Source organism: Macrosteles quadrilineatus, unplaced genomic scaffold, assembly GCF_028750875.1.
Source record: "Macrosteles quadrilineatus isolate MER2022 unplaced genomic scaffold, UCM_ALF_1.0 Scaffold_1__1_contigs__length_201487025, whole genome shotgun sequence".
Lineage (NCBI taxonomy): Eukaryota > Metazoa > Arthropoda > Insecta > Hemiptera > Cicadellidae > Macrosteles > Macrosteles quadrilineatus.
The window spans coordinates 24,819,726-24,839,086 of record NW_026542594.1 but is presented as its reverse complement, the minus strand read 5'-3'; the positions used below and the strand labels follow the sequence as shown (position 1 = coordinate 24,839,086).

The 19,361-nt window shown below is 35.0% G+C and overlaps 1 protein-coding gene and 1 non-coding gene across 2 annotated transcripts in view; one reads left to right on the top strand and one right to left on the bottom strand.

Annotated features, from left to right (window-relative positions):
* Nucleotides 1-19,361, bottom strand: part of LOC128995331 (phosphatase and actin regulator 4-A-like) — a 172,794-nt gene that overhangs the window by 134,620 nt on the left and 18,813 nt on the right. The gene's annotated exons all lie outside the window — the stretch shown is intronic.
* On the top strand, nucleotides 16,780-16,851 carry Trnae-cuc (transfer RNA glutamic acid (anticodon CUC)). The gene has a single exon. It is a non-coding gene; the product is annotated as a tRNA-Glu (tRNA).

Genomic DNA, 19,361 nt, shown 5'->3' with positions numbered 1-19,361 from the left:
ACCATTCCACAAACTCGGAAATACAGTATCGTAATTTCATTCCATGTGCGCTTGTATAGGTTGTTATAACCCAAGCTTGATGAACCACTGACATGATGGGGGTGCGCTCATGTAAATTACTGGTTTCTGTCGAATCACTAAATTGTTAACCAATCCGAACGGAAAAGACAACTTATTGCAATCTATAGTATATACTATATCACATAAACTACCACAGTAACGAACACTTGTGAAGAAATACAATTATTGACTACTATGCGAGTGTCTCACACCACTAATTATGCTATTTAAAAATAAAACTGCTGCAGAAGATCCATAACTGTTCAATATTTACCTCAGCATATAAAAGTCAATGTTATTAATTCATATATTTGACACTCTAATATTTACACGCCGACCACAGAGTTTAAACCCCCGTACAAGATTAAACTATTTACAATAAGCAATTTTGCCCAATCGATTAGTAGTGCAGTAAAAATAAAAGAAAAATTCCATAAACCTAAAAAAAATTAGCACAACCGGGGAATTTGGTACAGATGTTGGGTGTACCTTCCTTTTGAACATACTAAAAGTCCCCTAAAATTGAAAATGTGCTACGGCCGCCATATTGGAAAATGTCGGCATATTTCTGTATTTGTCGCTATAGTGACTTTATTATTCGAGATACAGGAAAAAGCTAAATATACAAAAAGTAGGTCATCTAAAAATACACATTTTTGTATTTACCATCTTTCTCTAAACCCAACGGTTTTTGAGTTATTTGTTATTAAGTATATTTAGTTTTTTCTATTTATCAAAAAATAGGTGAAACACATGGAAATTGACCGTTACTTTCAAGGATTATGATAATTTATCCCATTTAGTTAAATAGTGTGATACTATAAAATCTTAAAATTTAAGCTTATTTTATGAGTAAAACAACTCTGCCACAGCAAACCTGCAGACTCAGCAAATTTCCATTTGATTGGATGTTTTATTAAAAAATGTATATAAATAAAATTAGATTCAACAGGTACCTAGGTTTGCTGCTACAGGTAGGTTATTATAGTGTGTTTTTTTTAGTAAAATATTAATAACTTAGTATAAAATAATTAATTTTCCAAGTTTGATCATAATTAATCTATAAACAAACAAACTGCAACAGTTAACTAATTCATAATATAGTCCAGGACCTGACTAGGGTTCTGTGTGCATGTCGTGTATAGTGAATTTTACTTTTGCATTTCAATATAGGTGTCTTAGGAAGTGTTTTCCACTCGGGTGTCAAGTTCGCACCTGGTACGTTTTCGAGCTATGACGTCATCAAGATGGCGGCTCAGCAATTTTTGAATGCGTATATTTCGCGAACCGTTTAATGGATCAGGATGATTTATTTTTTGTTTGAAAGATATTTTTACACCCTATCTTTCTTGCATTTACACTTTTGTTGTAAACTTAATATTTATCTCACTATATTAAAAAACGTGTTTTTTATTATTATTATATTTATTGTTTTGCTTATAACTTCTTAACCGCTGATAAAATCAAATACCACCCATTGCAAAAGTTGCAGATGATTCTATACCCTTTCCAATGATACCAAACAATATGTGATTAGACCTAAAGATAAAGCAAAGAGATTGAATAAATCGTAAACGAACACTGAAAGTGGTGTACGTTCCGGGAAAGATTTAGTCCTGGACATGACTAGAATTCTGTGTGCATGTCGTGTATAGAGAATTTTGCTTTTGCATTTCAATATAGGTGTCTTAGGAAGTGTTTTCCACTCGGGTGTCAAGTTCGCACCTGGTACGTTTTCGAGCTGTGACGTCATCAAAATGGCGGCCATTGATTTTTTTAAATCGTATATTTCGCAAACTATTTGTCGGATCGGAATGAATGTTTTTTGTTTGAAAGATAATTTTAAATGCTACCTGTTTTACATTTACACATTTGTTGTATGTTTAGTACATTCTTCGTAATTTTGCAAAAACCTGTATTTTTAAATATTTTTGAGTTGTTTTTGTTTGTAACGTTTTATTGATACAATTTATCAAAAACCACCAATGAAAAAAGTTGTAGAACATTTAAAAATCTTTACAAAAATACCAAATTCGATATGTTTTACTCAAAAGATTACGTCAAGAAACTAGATAAATCTCATAAAAACACCAATTTTGGCGCAAAAACGCCTATTAGTCCGGCCTCTAGGGCAGTTCGCAAGTCTTATAAAAACAGTTTCGCCATTCAATGTTGATGTACGTGTCTAAATAAGTGTTTTCAACTCGGGTGTCACGTCTGCACCCACTGCAGTTTCCGGTTATGACGTCATTAAAATGGCGGAAAGGGCTATATTAAAAATAACGATATTTTACATACCATGTATTGGATCGGAATGAACTTTTTTTTTGTTTGAAAGATAAGTTTACATGCTATCTTTCTTACATTTGCACTTTTGTTTTATGTTTAGTACATTTTTCGTAATTTTGCAAAAACCTATATTTTTAAACATTTTTGTGTTATTTTTGTCGATAACGTTTTATTGATACAATATATCAGAAATAACTTAAAAACAAAGTTGTAGCACGTTAAAAGAGCTTTACAAAAATACCAAATTCGATATGCTTTACTCAAAAGATCACGTCAAGAAACTAGAAAATCGTACAAAACAACCTAATTTTGCGCAAAAACGCATATAAATCTCAATCCATGCAAATGGAAATTCGCTTAGTCGAAAGGATTGCTGCACCGGGGGTATTTATATAGTGGAAACATTCCTATGGACTAATTACATTGATTTGTTGTGCTTTTATTTGCATAAAAGAGGGTAATGGTCTTATTTTAAGTAAAATAGCTGGTGAAATCGTAACATGTAGCAATTTTTAAGACATCATAACCGGAAACTGCAGTGGGTCCAGACGTGACACCCGAGTTAAAAACACTTCTTTAGACACATACATCAACATTGAATGGTAAAACTGTCTATATATGACTCGAACACAGCCATCGATGTCGGATTTATATGCGTTTTTGCGCAAAATTAGGTTGTTTTGTACGATTTTCTAGTTTCTTGACGTGATCTTTTGAGTAAAGCATATCGAATTTGGTATTTTTGTAAAGCTATTTTAACGTGCTACAACTTTGTCTATAAGTTATTTCTGATATATTGTATCAATAAAACGTTATCGACAAAAATAACACAAAAATGTTTAAAAATATAGGTTTTTGCAAAATTACGAAAAATGTACTAAACATAAAACAAAAGTGCAAATGTAAGAAAGATAGCATGTAAACTTATCTTTCAAACAAAAAAAGTTCATTCCGATCCAATACATGGTATGTAAAATATCGTTATTTTTAATATAGCCCTTTCCGCCATTTTAATGACGTCATAACCGGAAACTGCAGTGGGTGCAGACGTGACACCCGAGTTGAAAACACTTATTTAGACACGTACATCAACATTGAATGGCGAAACTGTCTTTATAAGACTTGCGAACTGCCCTAGATGCCGGACTAATAGGCGTTTTTGCGCCAAAATTGGTGTTTTTATGAGATTTATCTAGTTTCTTGACGTAATCTTTTGAGTAAAACATATCGAATTTGGTATTTTTGTAAAGATTTTTAAATGTTCTACAACTTTTTTCATTGGTGGTTTTTTATAAATTGTATCAATAAAACGTTACAAACAAAAATAACTCAAAAATATTTAAAAATACAGGTTTTTGCAAAATTACGAAGAATGTACTAAACATACAACAAATGTGTAAATGTAAAACAGGTAGCATTTAAAATTATCTTTCAAACAAAAAAACATTCATTCCGATCCGACAAATAGTTTGCGAAATATACAATTTAAAAAAATCAATGGCCGCCATTTTGATGACGTCATAGCTCGAAAACGTACCAGGTGCGAACTTGACACCCGAGTGGAAAACACTTCCTAAGACACCTATATTGAAATGCAAAAGTAAAATTCACTATACACGACATGCACACAGAACCCTAGTCAGGTCCTGGACTAATAATAGCATGGTAGCTTAAGATTTACAATATACAAATTTTGGTTGTGTTTACTAAAAATATGGCGATTATTCGTCACGATTCGAATACTAACCGAAGGGGTTTTCAAAAGGAGATGAAGCAAGTAATTTAAGTACTGTAATATTAACTCGTACCAAGTATCGGAAATATTGTATGCAGTGAGGAAATCAATCATATTTTGTAAACTACGCAATAGTCATATTAATATTTTATACTCATTTTTACCCATTTAATAAATTAACATTTTAATTTTTTGATGGTACTACCACTATCACTCTGATATCAACTAAGTGGGATGAATAATTGTCGTAAACCTTGAAAGTAACCGTCGATTGCGATGGGTTTCACCGATTTTTTATAAATAAAACTAACTATACTATACCATACTTAATTAGTCACCAACATGAACTAGACACGAAAAACACCCTTCCAAATTTACAATGGGATGTCAAGTATAGTTAGTTAGTGTGGTGGTGCCATCAAAATACTAAAATGTTAACTATTAAATGGGTAAAAAAATGAAGATAAAATATTAATATGACTATTGCGTACTTTACAAAATATGGTAGATTACCTTACTGCATACAATATTTTCGGTGCTTGGTACGAATTAGGCTCCATCTCCTTTTGAAAATCCATTTGGTTAATACTCTAATCGTGACAAATAATCGCCATCTTTTTAGTAAACACAACCAAAATTTGTATATTCAAATTTGTTTATTGAAATTTAAAACTCCCATGCTTTTCTTATGAATTAGTTAACTGTTGCAGTTTGCTTGCTTATAGATATATTTTGATCAAACTTGGAAAATTAGTTATTTTATAGTAAGGTATTGATATTTTACTTAAAAAAACACACTACCTGTAGCAGCAAACCTAGGTACCTGTTGAACCTAATTTTATTTATATACATTTTTTAATAAAACATCCAATCAAATGGAAATTTGCTGAGTCTGCAGGTTTGCTGTGGCAGAGTTGTTTTACTCATAAAATAAGCTTAAATTTTTAGATTGTATAGTATCACACTATTTAACTAAATAGGATAAATTATCATAATCCTTGAAAGTAACGGTCAATTTCCATGTGTTTCACCTATTTTTGATAAATAGAAAAAAACTAAATATACTTAATAACAAATAACTCAAAAACCGTTGGGTTTAGAGAAAGATGGTAAATACAAAACATGTGTATTTTTAGATGACCTACATTTTGTATATTTAGCCTTTTTCTATATCTCTAATAATAAAGTCACTATAGCGAAAAATACAGAAATATGCCGCCATTTTCCAATATGGCGGCCGTAGCACAGCTTCAATTTTAGGGGACTTTTAGTATGTTCAAAAGGAAGGTACACCCAACATCTGTACCAAATTTCCCGGTTGTGCTAATTTTTTTGGGTCAAAACATATTTTTACTGTACTATAGGTAGTACTAAACTCATCTTACTGTTGCTGTAAACAGAACTTCTTTGATATTATTGTTTAGAAAGTCACACCTCTTGCACAGCAAAATCAAACTCATCTCAACTAGGCTGCAATTTGCTCTGTAGCCTCAGAGCAGAGGGCGACCTCCACTGAACAACGAGGCAGTTCACTGTAGGCTATATCCACAAAGCCCCAGCGATAGTAGGTTTAGGTTTAATCCACTTGCTCTAATCAGTTTAAAGTGCGGGGCTTCCTTCACCACTACTAAAGTTTATCGCCTGGTAAAATTTGGCGAATCCTCTTACAGAACCGCCGAACCTCGCTAAATAGACTACCATATCCTCTGATGTTACTAGTCACAAAATAGATTATACATTGGGCTTCAAAACTTATTGTATACAAGATAACAACATCGTCTAAACATGTTATTTGCAATTGCATTTTCTGTTATATTTAGCCCATCCTAAACTTCTACACTAATATAATCCTGTTCCATGGTCCAATTAAGCTGGTTTACATAATGGAATGGTTGGCGTTTTTTTACCTCTGGGACACCAAACCGAATAAGTAAATCGGTGTCGGGCCCAGGTCTTACCATGAGACCTACGGTAATAACTTATTTTCTATTTAAGAGATTCGCTAAAACATCAATAGCCAAATGTTCCAAATAACTGTTATTTTAACGATTGACTTTCGTTTGATGACAAACACAATCCAAGTCCCGCAAAACCTACCATTAATAACAGTAATACATGTGTATAATTTTATCGAAAAAATACATTGTACATTGGATTTAAATTTAAAAAGTAAATCTAAAAAAGATAACTGAAAACAGAGACAAGCTGAAAGGCAGATATTGAGCAAAGACCGAACGTACAAAAGCATCGAGCACGTTTTCAATCTTTGATTCTTTGTCTGTTTTTGTTTCCGTGTGCATTGTTTATCGATTTGTACTCTGTTTATTTGTATTGGGATACAAACAATCCGTCTTAGACTTAGACTTATGACTTGTCCAAAGAGCCGAAACTCTCCGACACACCCGGTACCGTTTGAACTACCCGGGACCTCTGATGCCGATTGGAACTTGCGCACCAACCTTTATGACACCATAGGAGGATGACTTAAGGTCATCAGGCTCACCGGCTGCCGAAGCAGACCCTTCGGAAAGAGGGTTGCCCCTCAATCCTAACCAGGGATTCCGGCTACTTGTTTAAGCGTCACTCCAGTTGGGTTCCACCAGGTACAAGCCCTAGCGGACCATACTGGAGCGCCCCGACGCATTTAGTGCAAGCGACACCCGGGACCTATCCAATCCCTGACAGGCAGAACCCGCCATCATAGCCAGAAGGAGGGGACCGTCAGCGAGCTGACGGGGGAACCCCAGCCTCCCATTTACACCACTACCCGATCGAGGCCTTACCCAGTTGCTGGGAAACCAGAGATAGCCAGAGCGATAGATCCCCGGATACCCCTGGTGGGCTCGGACCCAGCACCCGATCTACTTCGTTTGCCCGTCAGACCCAACATCACTGCCAGGCCATCAGGGTTTCCCAAAAGGAGGCAGGTATAGAAGTGGGACCCACCCGGATGAACCTATCCACCAAAGGTGGCGACACCCTTAACTCAATTGAGGTTCCGGGAAGAACCCCCCACACTCAAGATAACCATACCATCCGTGATCAGAGACAGGGATTGGCCTGCAGAAGTGCCTGCAAACCGTTGCCCTCACACTGCGGAGGTTACGCTCCCCTTGAGTGTCCCCATGAGCTGCGGGTACTTGCCCGTTTTCACCTCCAGGACAGGCTACTTCCAAAGTCGAGGATATGCCACACTAAATGCTGGTCGCACACTACAAGCAAGCCGAAGCCCGAAGAACCACAGACACAGGTAGGTTGGAGATTATGATGCACTTCCATCTCTCCTAGAGCTAAACACCCCTTCCATCCTGGATAAAGGAATGTCACTGGGACCCGATGCCCAGTCGTCCATGTCTGTGGCCTACTTGAAGTGCCGGTTCCAACACCGGACAGTTGCCTCCTCTCTGGTGGCTAGCTAGGGTCCGCGTGGTCGCTAGGCCACGTACCCACGCGAGCGTGGGCCCCCTGCGGGTCAAACAATCCGTCTGTTGGAACATCTCTTTATATGTGTTTCAATAATTATATCTACGATTCTCCAACAAATCTTTTAATTCTGGCTGTGAAGCAATATCGCCAATCTAAATATTGCAAGCAACAAAAAATGTAATAAATAGGTACACTGAGTTACTTTACTACTATACAAAAAAATATTTAACTATACAATGAATGTAGACACAAAACTGTGTAAGGAAGAGTCTGTAATGCAGCACATTGCAGTGCGCCAGACACAGCATCGAACCTTGGAACACGTCCAACGCTCAGCCGCTCTATCACTAGTTGTGGGATAACACAGGTGAAAAACACCCTGGTACTTAGGGTTTAAAACTCCCGACTAAGGTTAGAGTTGCAATAATTATTGTGTATTGCTCATACTGTAGTACTGTAGTAAGCACCATTTACGAATTTATATTTTACTTTAACCATTACAATTGAACACGTAAAATACCCCTGTCACAGCAAACCTACAAACTAGGTAAATGCACAGTTATTTAACGAATTTTTGTTCAACAACACCACAATAAAAGGAATTTCATTTATATTGAAGACCAATATAAGTAATACTGTCGTAATTGAGTGCTTAGATTTGCTGCTGTGGGGGAAACTGAGAAATGTTTTTATTTCTAACTCTTATAATAAAAAAACGACTTTGCCTCGTGTTATGAGGATGATTCACAAACAAGCGACATATTGTTATCTCGTAGAATATAATAATATGCAATGTAGGCCTGTGAAATAATCCTGGCATTGGTGATACAACAACCATGGCACGCAGGGTTTAATATAACATCAAGTTGCTGAAATAAAAACTACCTCCACACTTAAACAAAATCAAGGAACACATTTGTACATGGATGTGTTGATATGGTTTAGAAACATCATATCAATCCTTTGGAAAGATGGAAGCAGTACTGTAACTTACAGTTAGTTCTATAGTAACTGTTATGGTAACCATATTATTTTTCCCGTAAGTGTCCGAGAAAGTAATAACTAACGATATAATTAAAAACACAAACATAAAACCTTTATAAAACTCACTCACACAGCAATCTACATTACTTAGTGTAGGTACATTGATTTTGAGTTTAATGAGAAATTACCTAAATTAGTACATTTAAAAACTCATAAATCTAACATTGCCCTATCTTATTTTTTTCCTGGAGGAATTGTAGTAACCGATTAGTAATAATTATTAATCTGTCATGTTTATTACTTTAAATATTTTTCTCTTGAGGTTTTGGGACACATACGGGAAACGCCTGCTAAGACTCCTCTGCAATACACACAATACGTGGCGGTATCTGTTTTGACGTTAACAAAATGAAGGCGTCGTTATCGTTATTACGACCGTATTTCGACCTTGGAATTATAGGCTATATTAAAATCAATATAAACCGTAAATTATAGATATTTTTTATAGAATAAAAGCTAAACGATGATGTTAAAAGTCAAAAACGTCAATTTATAAATATTTTTGTTATATCTAGTAGTTAAGTAAACTAAAACGTTTTAGTAACCTAGGTAGGTTTACGCACCACGATTACCTACTACTATTAATGCTTTATTCTCTTACATTTTATCACAGAACTATTAGTTTTTTTTAGTTTAAGTCTAACACTATAGCGTCAATACAGAACTGTAATTGAATGAGTTTTTACTAGAACTATTGGATAGAACTGGAAATGAATTTACTAAATTAACTCACTAAATGTGTTCATTATAGCGAATTTCCTGATGAGGAAGAAGCTATTACGGTATGCGGCATAGAAAGACTTAGACCCGGGAACGATTTAGTTTTTCATTTTCATGTTCCCAGAAGCCAAAAACACTTTTCTTTCAAATTTTTACGTGAAGATGATAACTCGATTAATTTTGATCTGATTTTGATTAATTTGGCATGAATGTGTAGAGCTGGATAAACTGATATGAGCTCACGAATCCGCAAGATCGGTTCATAGAAACGGTGTGTATAAAGTTGTCGATAATTTTGGATTTTTTTATTTCTCTGTTTAATACAGCCTTGGTAATTTAACTATCTAAATATGTTCATACAATCTGTTTACAAAGCCTGAACATATATTCGCGAGCATGTAAACATTTTACAGTTATTTTCTAAAACATAATATAGTTCATCCATCAGGATTAATGCTATAAGAAATTTAAAATGCTACATTACAATACAAGTAAATTTAAGAATGTATCAATTTAAATTTAGTAAAACCCGTAACACTGGTCTGGCTAGTTTTTCACTACGACCTTTTGGGGTAATATTATTCACTATTGCATACGGAATTAAATAGCCCATCTACGGTGTGGCAGTTTTTAAATTGTAATTGAGCATAGCTGAATCAGCTAACCTTAGATTGAGATTTCCCTTTTAGGTGTTTTTGTTTACTGTGACCGTGATTGTAGTACTAAAGATGCAACAGTTCACAATAAGTTTTGGTCCTGGGTTTAGGTTTGGTAATAAAGGTTACTCAATTCGATTACTTTAGGGGTTTATTCTAAAAATGCCAAAACAATTTAATTAACAACAAAATTGAATGTATGATTCTTTTTCTAGTCAATGGTTATCATTCAGTCATGAGACTACAAATTCTTCAGTTACTTAGTTGTGCAATTGACATGACATGATCCATGATAGTGATGAATCCCGAGCATCAGATGTATCAGTTGTTTACGCCAAAATCTCCTACGATTAAAAAGGTTAAATATTTTAGGTTAAACAATTTCTTTTATATTCAACTTAGTCCCTTACAGCCTGAGTGCACACTGCCAGACGGGCAGAGGCTATTTATGTCCAACACGCCACGTTGACCACTCGAGTGGATGCATATTGCCGATGTTCTATACCAATGTTCTCGGCTACGGACGTGCAAATAAAATCCACCTTCCAATACATGCACAGTCTTAACCGACCCATCTGTGTATATCATGCACGATTGTAGATTGTAGGTCTAACGATATCTCAGCTCTGGGTAGAGTGAAGTGCATACAGACCATAGAGTAACCTTATTGCTATTCTATTGCCTGTCGTATAGGCTAATATACTCGGGGTCCGGTCATAATATTATGTAACAATTAACAAACATTTTATGCTCTAAAAATCCAAATTATACATATTAGGCTATAGAACAGTTTTTTGTGACCGCAAATCTTCCTTTGTTCTTTTATCTACCGACTTTAATATTTGGTCTGTTTAACATATTCACTTTGCAAATAATTGGTAGCATGATTGTATCCATACACATAAAAGCTTGGCTTGATAAAACATCATTCTACTTGGATTCTATTTCATCCAAATTAAGGTTGGAGGGATCAGGTTTTCCTAATTGATGGCGAATAGCCATCGCACCTAAGTACTATGGTATGGATTGCAAAGACTGCCTTGAAAAGATTTTGGTAAATCTATCGTTACCTGCCAACAGATGCACCTTCGCTTACTGCTCGAACTGTTTAGTTTGCACTAAGCTGTGATTGTTCAATCCTAAGTAATTCCAGCCGTTCTTCCTCGTTCATAAACATATCGACAATGCAAAAATTGATCATTATTTTATTTCCTGTGAAATAAGTTGTTGGAATTAAATTTGTTTACAGTAGTCAAAAACACAGCAAACAACAATATAATTGGCGCTGAGAAATTTCTCCGTAATTACAACTTTCCAGAAAGCAGCGGAACTTGGTTAAGTAATATAAAGTAATTTGGAGAGAGGGACAAGTGCAGTACTGTGGTTCCTTAGCAACGCCCTTCTAGCAATGATACCTCCACGTGAAACGTGCCAAAACATGCCGGAAAAGGAGCAGCATACAGGATAATATACAACTAACTAGAGCTTTCATGGATATAAGGGCTTTAAACGTCAAATTAATAAATATTGGGAGAGAAGCCGTTATTAAGGTTCATAACTTCAACAAAATATTAATTAACAGTAAACATGTTAGTTATAAGGTTTTGATTTTATTAAATTAATACATTTTAAAATTCCGCATTACTGAAAATTGAAATGGCTTCTATACAAGCAGAGTTTTCTTGACGAAAATCAGCCTCGTACATCATGAATGTTCTTTGGTCTGCAAAAGTACAGTATAAAATATAAACTGCAAATACAATACAGTATTGCATTTTAATAACATACTGACTATTTGATTTTCTATAGCAAGTTTCTGTAAGACCTTGATATGAGAAGAGAGAAGAATATACCTCTCACAAACGCGAATGGTACTACAGTAGTGCAAGTCAATGTAACCGCGCAAAAACTGTGCAATTGTTCCAGAGTCGAAAGAAATTCCAGGAGTTATAAATACACTCTGAGGAGAGTGGAGATAAATCAAAAATTGGCAGCAACCAACGTAAACTCCGCCACATGTCGGGCAGTAACTTGCATGGTAACCTAAATTAGCAACAACATCACTCACAGGTGTAAATGGATTGGAGGCATTGAAGACACATTGACGTCTACGTCGTTTTAGCGTAAAAATAACAAATCCATTAATTAAATAAATTTAGTTCAATCGATGAAGTTGGCAAGGGAAGAAACTGCGATGGATTCGATCAGGGTAAGACAAGCGTAGGCATATTTATTCCTTTGAATCCATGGCGAAACGTCTGGCAGTGAAATACTACTGATGACGCGGTTGACGCCGAAAACCATCACCATGGATTTCAATGACAACGGCCGCGAAAGCCTACTCATGAAGATATTTATTCCTTTTTTCTACGATTTGATGTAAGGTCAAAGTAGGCTGTTTTTTGAAGATGTTACAGTTTCCATAATCAGGACATCGTAGTTATGTCTTACACAAACCAGGGCTGTGTCAATGTAACAAAATGATTACGCCACCCCATCCTGATGATTGAAGACTGATACTCGCAGTTTATTTATTTCAAATCCATGACCATCCAAAATTTAACCAGGCGAATAAACGTATTTTGTAACTACTAAGCCAAGTTGTGAATAAATGTATTAAGCTAATCAACGATGCGTTAAAAGTATAACCATTATTAATAGTCAAAGGTATAACGTAAGATATTGTATAAGATATGTTTTACCTACTAAATTAAATAGCTGAATTTTGAACAAGAACATGTTATATAAAACATATCAGTGGAAAAATTCAAAACAGACCAAAAGAGAAATAAGAATAATTAAATTGTTCTCTGATATTTCCTTCCGATCATCTCTGGGACAGAGAATTAATATGCACAATTCAAGTTCACAAATTACAAAATCGTTCTCAATACTCTGTCCGGTGCGAAACATAAAAATACCCCCGACCCCTGCAAACCTGCCTACTTAGCGGATTTCCATTTGCCTGCTTTGATTTTCAATAAAACATTTCCTTAAAATATCAAATCTATTCCATTTTTAAATAAAAGTAGGTTTATAAGTACAAAGATTTGCTGATACAGGGAACGGGGGAGGTAATAAAGCGTGTTATTAGCCAAACATTCAATAGCTTAATATGAAATACAACTTTTCCAAATTTGATCAATATAGTCTTTTGAACTTATCCCCGTAACTATTCGTCGTACAAGAACGCTTCCATGTGCCAAATAATTTTGTTCGTATAAGTTCTACTTAAAATGATTTAGAATGAATGTACAAAGTGTTATGTTTTGAGGGTGACCAGTTTTAAAACTTATTTTTACCCCATTTAATCCTGTTCCCATGGTTCGATCATGCTGATTCAAGAAATCGTGTGTGTGTGTGTGTGTGTGTGTGTGTGTGTGTGTGTGTGTGCGAGTGTATATACAGGGCACTATATAAATAATGTACTAGCTCCAAAGATTTTCAAAGTGTACGATATCGAAGCGAACGAATATAAAGCAGTGTACTCAATGGTTGGACATGTGGTCGTTGTAGAGTTAGTATAATCGTGTTAAAATTGGGTAACAAGGCGAGGGCTGGACATTGGACAATGTTGTCTGTTGTTAGGGAAGCCCTGCAGACGGGGCTCAACTTGACTCGGGCTTGTTGTACAACTAGCTCGCGTTGTATATTGTACTGTATTGATAAGTTATAAGTAAGTGTTCTAATATAACGTTAAAAGCTCTATTAGTTTATACCTAATTTGCCTCCAGGATTGATTTATTGACATAAAATGAGGTTACTAATCGGTTGTCAATCAGTTCATATTGTCGTGGATGACTATAGTTTCGGGGTAAAAACCCCATTTTCAAATCTTCTCTTCAGTCGTCATATGTCAAACATATTATCCTGCACAAGCCGTCGTCAAAACTACTTCACACAATGTGTACCTCAAAACGAAAAAGCAAATCGGTCCCGAGTCTAGGTCTTACCATGCGACCTACGGTAAGCTTGTTCCCTATATATGGGAAATTCGCTAAAAGGAAAAATATGATAGCGCAGACAATTACAGTAGAATCTAGTGGGAAGTTCCGGATGTATGCAAACGTGACCCTTCACAGAGCTAAATCAAAGAGGCAATACCATTGAAGCCCTGTCTCATTTATAAATATCACATAAATGAGGAGGTAAATATCTTCCACGCCTACAACTAACTAAAATTGGGATAGTAAGAATGCTTTACAGTGTCTGAGAAGATGTTAAATGCCACTATCAACTCATGTGGAATTCTAAAACTTCATCAATTTATTGTCTAACGTGTGTAAATGCGACAGACAACCTGTAACCAACACTTCCTACACCACAAGTCTGAGAGGGAGGATGCACATAAATATATATTCTTATAAAAAAATAAATTTAGGCCTATATAATAAAGATCAACTTATTAGTAATCATCACCATCTACATTAGCAAAAGAATCGTATGAAATAAGTTAAATAATAAAAAAAAACACCTAACTGTGAAATCGGCTTAAACCCCCTTAACAATCCTTAACAAACGTCTTCTAGAACTGGCAATCTCACCCCATGGTCTTACCGTGATCGGCGAAAGGTATCCAAGATCGTATGGTGTGTGTCATGTCGCTGTCCCACTGTCTGCACTACACAGTCACAGTCCACTCCGACACGCGGTAGACTGTCCGTCCACTACACCGGTCGCTGCTAAATATATTATAGGTACAGTCTAGGAGCGCCGCCTTGTGGACCGGACTGTACTGCAAATCTGTCCGTCCGTAGATACGTAATGGTAAAGTTATCTCGAATAGGAAACTATTTAAACAAATAAAACAATATATAAATTGTTGCCGGTCGACCGGAAAACATTAAACCTACATCAGCGCACTCTGGCGAAACTGGGCGTAAAACGCATTCAAAACATGTCTTAAGGATTAACGACAAGAGTAGATATTTGCAGATATTTGCAGTTTTCAGATCAAAAGTCAATGATAATACTGACCGATGCAAAAACATATTGGTGTGCAACATAAACCCAATAACACACGAGTTGCTGGTATAACTAGATATACAATATATTTTCGATCAAGAAGGTGGAACAGCATTACAAGTTCTCAGAAACCTTTTGTTGTTCACGGTGCGGAAGGACAATTTGTCAATACCGTACCTGACTTGAAGAATGTGTTCTTGCCACTTTCTGTGATGTAAGCTATTATTTATCCAGTAATATTTCTTATATTTATTAGTTAAATTTGCTTTCAAACAGAATACAAAAAAATAGTACCGTATGCTAATCTAAACATTCCACTATTGGCCAAAATTTTGATGTCGAAAACTATTTTTTTAACTTATTTAGATTTTTTTATTATAATACACTATTACTCTATTACAGTATAGAATTGACTTTATTTATGTTGCCCGATTTCGAAAATTTGTATAATTTCACGTACCTATCTAGAGTGCACCTAAAACTAACTTATTAGTAGTTAAATCCGCTTTTACTTTTCCTTTAAAAAAAACAATAGTAAATAGATTCAATTAACATTTAAAGAAATAAAAATTAAGTGATGACTGTGCTTTAGATCTGCGCAGATACGTCACTGCACTGTATGATATACAGGGTGTTTATACAAGGTGGGGACATATTTTGCCTAGTGATTCCTTGGGTCAAAATAAACAGAAAATCAAGAATAACATTTTTCCAAAATCGCTTCGTTAACCAGATATCCGCCATTTTGTATCTTTTACATAAACATTTTAATCTTCTAATATTTTCAACCGATCTTTGTGAAACTTGGTATGTATGTTAAAGTAGAAGAGACCCGTGTTAGAAAAAAAGTTCATCTCGATTCAAACTAAAATTTAAAAATGGTGGTAATTTAAAAATCTTTAAGTTGAATTACTCAAAACTGGCTGGTTTTATGAAAAAATGCCAAGAACACTTTTATTTTGCATTTTTAATTATCTATCAAACGATACAAATAATAAATAGCTGAAATATTACGATGTTTAGTTGTAAAATGGGGTAGAATAAGGCAGAAGCTAGTCAGGTTATCCCCAATGAGTTAGAATGGCTAGGCTCCAACTCCAAGGACTCTTAAACAAGCAAGATCATAAAAATGTATTTTATTTTTGTTTAATTGCATGCTTTTACATTACAGAGTTACTGTTTCAGCGATCGAATGTCCGTCTATGGTTTGTAATAAAAATGTTTTTCGTATATTATAAAATGTTTGTTTACAATTTTCTTTCTTTATTTATTTATTTTTTTTACTTATAAACCCAATTAACTACACTAATTTTAATGTGTCATATGTATATTTTTGGTAATGGCCTTAAACGATGACCACATGCCTGTACAGTATCACCTTTTAATAATCGTACCGGGTTAGATATAGGCTATGTTAGATATACGAGTATATTACAGATAGACAGACAAACTGACATAGCTCGTCTTAGGGAATAGGATAACAGATTACATACATCCACCTAACTGTGTAAAATAAAAATATAAGTATTTTAGAGTAGGCCTACCTACAATAACGTACAGTATATGCTTATAGGCCGCTTACTTTCAGGGGTTCAGGCCAGTATATACAAAAAAGTATTCAAGCTGCACAAGCACATTATTCTATTTGGGAAATGTTTATACTGTAACAACGTTCAACACACGATAAATTTATTGGCATGCGTGATAAAAAATACGAAATACATAAATAGTAAACGTTGTGAAGTACAGTATAGGCAAAAACTTCAAAAGATTGTTTACAGATCATTATAGTCACAATGTTAAATGAGAAAATTCACAATTAATTTTTCTCACCATTCGGTTTGAATTACTTGAGAGCTACTTTTCAACAGTTTCAAACAACAATCCGGTATGGTCTAGTGGCTAGGATACCTGGCTCTCACCCAGGAGGCTCGGGTTCGATTCCCGGTACCGGAATATACTTTTTGTATGATAAAAATCTGTTTTTAATATGTGAACGAGTAAACCAATGATTTTCCTCAGCAAAACGAGCTTGGTTACAGGTTATTCCAGGTTTATATTGTTTTAAGATCCTCCTCTTTTCTACATTTTGTTGCAAATGAAAAAGGGCGACACAACATTAGCACACAAGTTTTGCTTTATAGACAAATAATTGCATTTCTCTGTAAAACCGTAGGTAGATGATACAGATACAGTAATATTACAAATCAAGTTTAATATGTTCACTATTTCCATCAATAGCCATTACTTCACTGCCTACGAGTTCATAATATAGAATTGTTTACTAGCGTCCAATCCTAATCCTGTATATACTTCGGTCCATACTCTAAACATTATTTGAAGAAATTTAAGTTTTTTTTAACTAAACAAATTTATGTTTAACACTTTTGTTTCATATGGAAAGAATTAATTGAAAAGAGTACGCATTCGTGTGTCTCACTTTTTATGGCAGAGGAGACATTGTCATGCCATGCGTAACAGGTTTTCCGGTGGCAAAAGGCGGTAAGACTCCTTGACAACCTGAGAGATTGTCAATCATGTAAAACAAGTTTTCAGTTGTTTGAAATCTTAACCATGCCATCTGTGCAGGGCCGGATTTAGCATTTTGGCGCCCCTAGGCCCAAATAATTTTTCCGCCCCCTGTTCTGGTCACAGTTTCTTTCCAAAAACCTTTATTAAAAACTATATCATGCCTAAAGGCCTATTTTAATTGCTTGAACACCACTCCTCGTCGGAATTTTATAATTGCAAGTTTTTTTTAGAATTACCTTGTTTAGCCTCAACAAAATGCCGTCTTAAACACTTTTGGCAATTTTATGCTTTTAGCAAATGCTCACGCTTGTGGGACTGAAACAAAACAATCCAACCCACAGAGCATTTCTGCAAAAAAAGCATGTCCACTGATTCCAATTTCAGGCCCCAAAACATGAACTCCATAACAGTACGTGATACGATAGATTAAACATAGGCCTTTAGTAGATTTGTCATCCTTAGGGATTAGCTGAAAACAATTCTTTTTATTTAAGTTATATGTTATTTAAACCTAGTTTGTCCAAAATAAAACGATCTAATCATAAACAATAGGTCGTCCCCTGGTTATATTACAAGAAACTAAAACACTCACAACGACAACATAGAATAATAGACAATAATAGAAACAAAATTACGTCAAAACTAACTTGCAGTGTGACCAACATATATGAACTGGACATGAAAAACTATATTTAGGATTGACAATATGATAACAAGTCGACTTGAGTTTATGGTTAATCTATGGTGGTACTGCATTCTGATTATATTTTCAAAGCAATAGTCCGGCCAACCATAATTATCCTCAGGTCTGAGCTGAGGAGGAAATGACATCAAATGGTGCTTTGGAGGGGATTAAATTTTTCTAAAACCTGTTGCAAACTCAGATATTTTTTCGTTATTGAATTTTAAAGATAAACTTATCGTATTTTTAATATTCAAAACGTATTATATATTTTAACTTGACCCTGCAGTGCAGATTGCTGTAAACTGATCAAAAGATTAGTTAATACATTTTCTTTTTGTTAAGTAAGGGTGGTAACGGTTTCTAACACGCATACGCCCCTAATCACTCAGATCAGTGGCACCGAGCCAGCATAGTGGCAGTGCAAAGAGTACAGTGGCAACTGGCAATGGCAATACGATGCGGGATGCGTACCGCTCGGGCGCTCGACAACATCCCTACAGCCTACTCCCATATAACCAATGTTCGTTATCAATGTTGTAACAAAATTGATGCATAATGTTGAAAAACTGTTTATATTTTTTAACGGTTATTTCTTTTAATGAATTTAAAAATTATAATGCTTTATTGGCAAGAGTTTTTTTTTTATCAACTCACAAAATATGTTAAGCTATGGCTATTTATTTTACTTTTAGATATTAAAAAAATATTTTTCCTCTCGGCCGTGCGCCCTCTGGGAGCTTGCGCCCATAGGCCCGGGCCTACCGGGCCTATTGGGAAATCCGGCCCTGCATCTGTGTATATTTTAAACACCTTAAGTATATATAAAACAAAATATCAACTCTTTTTTTCCTCAAAATGCTCATCATGATCCAATGAATATAAACCTACTAATGATGTAGATTTAGACATAACTCCATATTTATAAGGCTTGCAAATACTCGGCATTGTCATGTTTACCATCAAATCGCTATTTATAATAAACTCCCATTAGCTATTAGAAATTTGCAACTAAATATATTTAAGAAAACTGTAACTCTTTTTCTAAAGGACCAATCCTACTACTCTTTAGCGGATTACGTGGACGATCGCCTCCTAATCAATCGATCATAACCTGTCAATCAATCTGATTTAACATATCTTATCTTTGTCGCTGTTCTTATTTTGTTAGATGTGTCAATTCTATGTATTTTTACAATGTCCACTTCTTGACTTGTCCTATTGCATTATCTGTCTGTACCGCATGCATAAA